Source organism: Neovison vison, chromosome 4 (genome assembly GCF_020171115.1).
Source record: "Neovison vison isolate M4711 chromosome 4, ASM_NN_V1, whole genome shotgun sequence".
NCBI lineage: Eukaryota > Metazoa > Chordata > Mammalia > Carnivora > Mustelidae > Neogale > Neogale vison.
In genome coordinates, this window is record NC_058094.1 from 214,856,016 (window position 1) to 214,863,125 (window position 7,110).

Genomic DNA, 7,110 nt, shown 5'->3' on the forward strand with positions numbered 1-7,110 from the left:
AAATACAGATTTCATCTCTCTCCTCCTTCTGGTGTCTTCTCCCCCCCTCTACCTCAAACCTCTGCAAACCCAGTGTTTCAGAAACTGGGAAATCTTACTCCCTTAAAAGTCAAATCGGGGTGGATTATGATAAAAAATGAGCAAGTTTCAGTGGCATTGCAGTTACATGAAGGAATGTCCTCCTTCCCCCGTGTTGTGTGTTGAATGAACAGCAGACATTGTTGAGGACTGAACCATCAAACCAGCAGGGAATAAGGATGCCATCTTTACTTTTCAGGCACCATGTGCTAGCTTCGGCAGCACATATATTTTTCAGGCACCAAATCAGAAGGGACAAATCTGGTGTGCTCTGAGAAAAAAAAACAAAAACAGGCACCTATAATTATGCCTTGACGTTCATTCACAGCAATCAGACTAAATTCCAAAGTAAAAGAAAAGGATGAGCTCCAGCATCCTACCGTGCTCTTTGCCTAAGTGGGTCTCTTCCTGTCCTCCCAAGAGACCTAATGGCCTTTCCCCTCGGTACCCCTCATCACATGGTGCTTAGCTATTTCTGTGGAACCATGAGTTGCCATTGTGTGAATATGTTTTTTTTTATTGTAAAATTTGTGTGTTGTGCTCTACCTCTCTTCTCACTTGCCTGAGCTTCTAAAACAGCAGTGATGACACTGAAAATCTTTTTTTATTTTTATTTTATTTATTTTTAGATTTTATTTATTTATTTGACAGAGAGAGATCACAAGTAGACAGAGAGGCAGGCAGAGAGGGAGGAAAAAAACAAAAACAGGCACTCGATCCCAGGATCCTGAGATCATGACCTGAGCCAAAGGCAGCGGCTTAACCCACTGAGCCACCAGGTGCCCGCCACTGAAAATCTTAATTTGCTAATCCACTGCATCTGAAACCCTTGCCTTTCTTTGTGAATCAATTTTTGAACTCTTTTCCCCTTTCTTTCTTTGTTTCAGGGGAAAAAAATAATGTTTTAGCTACTTATTAACTCACTTTTATGGGTCTTTCTCTGTCTCACCAATCCAGCACATATCTAATGGATGTTGCTGTGTGCCTGGCAGTGCCTGCCTCAGATGCAGGCTCTGCAGCATGGAGAACAAGGAATCTCCTGCCAGAGCTAGAGACTATGGGAGATTAAAGACAATAAAACAATAAACTCTATAATCAAGATATGGTGATGACCTTTAAGGGGATGGGGCAGTGCTTGGGATGTGTTTGCTTGGGTGGTTAGAAGAACCTTTCAGTGAGGCTGGAATGAGAGAGAGGAGAAGCCATGAGAATATTTGTAGATAGATCACTGCAGACAGAGAAGGCTTTTTCCATCTCTTTGCTCTATTGACATTTGGGGGCAGATCATAACTTGTTATGGAGGCTCTTCTGTAGTTTCAGTATGTTTAGCAGCATCTTGGCCTCTACCCAGGAGATGCTGTTAGTCCCCCACCCCAGCTGTTAAATCAGAATGTCTCTGGACATTGCCAAATGTCCCACTGGAAGCATAAAATTGCTCCCAGGTGAGAACCACTGGGAAAAGAGCATTATAAAGTGCAGAGGTGATAAATAGTAAAGAGGTAAAGAGGAATATAAAAAGCTAGCATTTCTGGAAGGTAGTGTTTCAAGATAAAAATGGGAAGAGAAAGGTCTGGTTTTTGGCAGGGGCCAGATCACATTACAGCCTTGCACATTTCACCTTTGGTACAGGTAGAAAACATTAGTGGATCGAATAAGGCAAATTCTCATACATCTGCAATTTAACATCACTTTGGCTGCTATAGGTAATTTTGCCAATGCCTTACTTTACTAATTTATTTATGTTAATAGGTTGGCTACCCGAGTTCAAAGCTAAAACTTACTTTAGATTTTTGGTAATAAATTTTGTTTTCATTTTGTAGAGTTAGATTTGCTAGGTGAGTAGTCTAGGGGCTTTTCCCTGAAGATACTACATAATTAATCTGGATAAACATCAAGGTGTGCTGTCTTGGCCATGCAAAAACTGACATAGGCATGATTCAATCTTAACATACCTTTTCATTTAATTATTACTCTAGATTAAATAAAAATGGAGGAAAACCTGAATATAGCCATTTACCGTCTACTAAATTACTGTGTACTGTTGAAAAAAAGTAGAATTTCAATTACTGATGGGATGCTCATACAATTGGGCTCTTTGTTTCTTAAGTTCATTTGAGTCAACCTGACCCAACAGATGTGAAATTTCAAAGTACTGTGCCAGACTGCCAAGTAGACAGTTCTCAGGAGATGTTCTAGCATAGAGAGAGCTCTCCAGTTCACAAGGAAGACAGAAACAGGTTGAGAGGTGAGAGGCTGACCTGTGGGTATGTGAGGAGTTGCCACCCATGTCTGTACACCTACCCTACTGAGAATGAGGCAGGGGAGTCCCTTCTGTCCTCAAACTGGGTGACAGGCAGCCTTAAGAAACCACTCTGCAGTTAGGATGCTCAGTAGATAAAGTGTCTAACCCAAGTCTGGCTTATCTCAGGGAGAGAGATAGTAGTTACTGGCCTGAAGCATTGAGTGAGAAAGGGAGAGAGAGATTGATTGGGGATGTCCGTGCAAACTGCACTCTCGCTTAAGACTGAAGGCAGCATCTTAAAGAATGCATGAATTCTTCCCATGAATTTTCCCAAGCTCCAAAGTTGAAGGAGAGAGGTGACATGGAATCTTTTCACACCTCACCCCCCTTAAAATGCCGGGAATAGTGATAAAGATTTCAACAGGCAGATTTGTGTGTGGAGTGAATCCAGGAGAACACAGAGGCTAAGCTGGGAACATTTGTCTGATAAGGAAGGTGTACATAGTCCCAGCTAGAGCAGCCCTGTGGAGAGGAAAGTACCCAAGAAAGAAAGGTTTCACTATCTGGCAGGCTCAGCAGCTCTGGTCACCTAGTCACTCTCATTAAGAAAGCTGCATGCTTTCCTCCCTCCATTCAATCCAAAATGAACATAAAGCTCTGATTTGCAAGAAAGAGAAGATAGACCAGGCTAAGGATGGGTCCAGAAAGGACCAGCCTTTCTCATTAGCAAATAGAGACTGTGCATTGTGACTTATAGTATGTTAATTCAGTTTAAAAAGATAGCAGAAAACAAATATATTTAATTTCATTACATCCTCCTCATCATGCTTACTCAGCATCTCAAGTTATAAAGTTATGCAGCTGTTAACAAATTGCTCTTTATTCTGGAATGTTCCCACAGGATTGGGGAAACATCACTTTTGCTAACCTGGAACACTTGTCATTCCAGTGATACCAGCTTTTGTCTGGAGACAGCTAGGATCAAGTTAAGATTTTTTTTCTTACATTTTAGGGCATTCATTTATTTATATGCTGAGTGCCTAATAGTTGCTGGGTACTGTTTTCAGTATTCTTGGCTTGAGACGTTAGGTATTTACCTCATCATGGACTCTAGCACAGAGGGAAACCACAGACTTGTGGGCTCAGGAGACCGTGTTTCAGGGCTGTGGGTGCTCATGAGATACTCAATAAACAGTGGTGTCCAGCTGCACTGTCCAGGAGAGACAGTGGAGAGTTATGCTAAATTGGTCATTCCCTGGGGATGTGTCCCTTTTTCACACTCTCCTTCCAGTCTTTGATTCTCTCTCTCTAAAAAATGAGACCTGTCTACTTTCTCTACTTTCTAACTTATTTTGTAATAAAAGAAAATATTAGGAGAGGTATTAGTCAAGACTTATTTTAGAAAGAAGCCACGGAGAATAGCAGATGTCACAGAAGAATGTGGGTTGAAATTGGATCTCTCCAAGGAACATATTGAGGGCCTAACTCCCCCACCTTGCCCCAATCATACCTGTGACTGTGACCTTATTTAGAAATAGTCTTTGTAGATGTAATCAAGTTAAGCTGGACCACACTTGGATTAGGGTGGGCCCTAATCCAACGAAGCGGGTTCATATAAGTAGAGGAGATGGGGGTACACAGATAGAGACGTGCAGACGGAGTGCTGGGGAGGAAGGAGCTGGAAATTGGAGTGGTGTAACTATATACCAAGGGCTGCGGAGGATTGCTGGCGGCCATGAGAAGCTGGGAGAGCATGAGGCAGTTTTCTACCTCACATCCTTCCAAGGACTGGTTCTGCCGAAACTTGATTTTCAGAGTTCTTGCTTCCACAACGGTGAGAAAATATATTTCTTTTGTTTTGAACATCCAGTTTGTGGTAATTCTTACAGCAGACATTGGAAACTAATACAGATGGTAAAGGCAGCAAAAAAATAAATAAATAGAGAGAGAATGAGTGTGGACTCTACTAACTTCCCTTTGAACATGCTGCAATCAAACATAACTTTGTTTTGTAAGATCTAATAATGTGTTCTGTAAGTCACCCATCAGATAAGTCACAGTTTAGTAAGCAGGAGTAAATGCTCAGAGGAAAGCACAGGAGCAGTAGCACCCTGTCTATGCTTTTTATTCATACAAAAGTGTCTCTAAACTAATAGATGCTCTAAAAACAAAAAAACAACGCGGTTGCTCTTAGGCTTTCATTTCTCTTTGTGATTAAAAAAAAAAATAACTAGGATTCTGATTGATTCCAGTCTCACATTGAGGTCTTTTATCCATTTTGAGTTTATCTTTGTGTACAGTGTAAGAGAATGGTCGAGTTTCATTCTTCTACATATAGCTGTCCAATTTTCCCAACACCATTTATTGAAGAGACTGTCTTTTTTCCACTGTATATTTTTTCCTGCTTTGTTGAAGATTATTTGACAACAGAGTTCCACTCTATTGTCTACTCTGTTCCATCTGGTCTATGTGTCTGTTTTAATGCCAGTACCATGCTGTCCTGGTGATCACAGCTTTGTAGTAAAGCTTGAAATCAGGTAATGTGATGTCTTCAGTTTTGTTTTTCTTTTTCAACATTTCCTTAGCAATTTGGGGTCTCTTCTGATTCCATACAAATTTTAGGATCATTTGCTCCAGCTAGCTCTTTGAAAAATACCTGTGTAATTTTGATCAGAATGGCATTAAAAGTATAGATTGTTCTAGGCAGCATAGACATTTTAACAATGTTTATTCTACCAATCCAAGAGCATGGAATGGTCTTCCATCTTTTTGTGTCTTCTTCAATTTCATTCATGAGTGTTCTGTAGTTCCTCGAGTACAGATCCTTTACCTCTTTGGTTAGGTTTATTCCCAGGTATCTTATGGTTCTTGGTGCTATAGTAAATGGAATCGATTCTCTAATTTCCCTTTCTGTATTTTCATTGTTAGTGTATAAGAAAGCCACTGATTTCTGTACATTGACTTTGTATCCTGCCACCTTACTGAATTGCTGATGAGTTCTAGTAGTTTGGGGGTGGAGTTTTTTGGGTTTTCCATATAAAGTATCAGTCATCTGTGAAGAGAGACAGTTTGACTTCTTCATTGCCAATTTGGATACCTTTATTTCTCTTTGTTGTCTGATTGCTGTTGCTAGGATTTCTAATACTGTGCTAGGATTTCTAATACTGTGTTGAACAAGAGTGGTGAGAGCAGGCATCCTTGTCGTGTTCCTGATCTCAGCATGAAGGCTGTGAGCTTTTTCCCATTGAGTATGATATTTGCTGTGGGTTTTTCATACATAGATTTTATGAAGTTCAGGAATGTTCCCTCTATCCCTATACTATGAAGCGCTTTAATCAGGAATGGATGCTGGATTTTATCAAATGCTTTTTCTGCATCAATTGACAGGACTATGTGGCTCTTCTCTCTTCTTTTATTGATTTGTTCTATCACATTGATTGATTTACGAATGTTGAACCACCCTTGTAACTCAGGGATGAATCCCACCTGGTCATGGTGGATAATTTTTTTAATGTGCTGTTGGATCCTATTTGCTAGGATCTTATTGAGAATCTTAGCATCCATATTCATCAGTGATATTGGTGAAAATAGGCAGTAACCTCTTTAGTATCAGCCACAGCAACTTCTTTCAAGATATGTCTCCAAAGTCAAAGGAAACAAAAGCAAAAATGAACTTTTGGGACTTCATCAAGCTCAAAAGCTTCTGTACAGCAAAGGAAACAGTCAACAAAACAAAGAGGAAACCCATGGAATGGGAGAAGATATTTTCAAATTACAGTACAGACAAAAGGTTGATATCCAGGATCTATAAAGAACTCCTCAAGCTCAACACACACAAAACAGATAATCATGTCAAAAAATGGGCAGAAGACATGAACAGACACTTCTCCAATGAAGACATACAAATGGCTATCAGACACATGAAAAAATGTTCATCATCACTAGCCATCAGGGAGATTCAAATTAAAACCACATTGAGATACCAACTTTTGGCCTTAGAATGGCCAAAATTAGCAAGACAGGAAACAATCTGTGTTGGAGAGGATGTGGAGAAAGGGGAACCCTCTTACACTGTTGGTGGGAATGCAAGTTGGTGTAGCCACTTTGGAGAACAGTGCGGAGATTCCTTAAGAAATTAAAAATAGAGCTTCCCTATGATCCTGCAATTGCACTCCTGGGTATTTACCCCACAGGTACAGATTTAGTGAAAAGAAGGGCCATCTGTACCCCTATGTTTATAGCAGCAATGGCCACGGTCTGCAAACTGTGGAAAGAACCCAGATGCCCTTCAACGGATGAATGGATAAGGAAGATGTGGTCCATATACACTATGGAGTATTATGCCTCCATGAGAAAGGATGAATACCCAACTTTTTATCAACATGGATGGGACTGGAAGAGATTATGCTGAGTGAAATAAGTCAAGCAGAGAGAGTCAATTATCATATGGTTTCACTTATTTGTAGAGCATAAGAAATAACATGGAGGACATAGGGAGATGGAGAGGAGAGGGGAGTTGAGGGTAATTGGAAGGGGAGATGAACCATGAGAGACTATAGACTCTGAAAAACAATCTGAGGGTTTTGAAGGGGCGGGGGTGGGATGTTGGGGGAGCCAGGTAGTGCGTATTATGGAGGGCACATATGGCATGGAGCACTGGGTGTGGTGCATAAAGAATGAATTCTGTTACGCAGAAAAAAAATTAATAAAAAAAGCTGTTTATATGTAATTAATTTATTTTGTATTGGGAAATATTTTTATTGTTTGGTTTCTGGGTCCCGGTGAAGTTC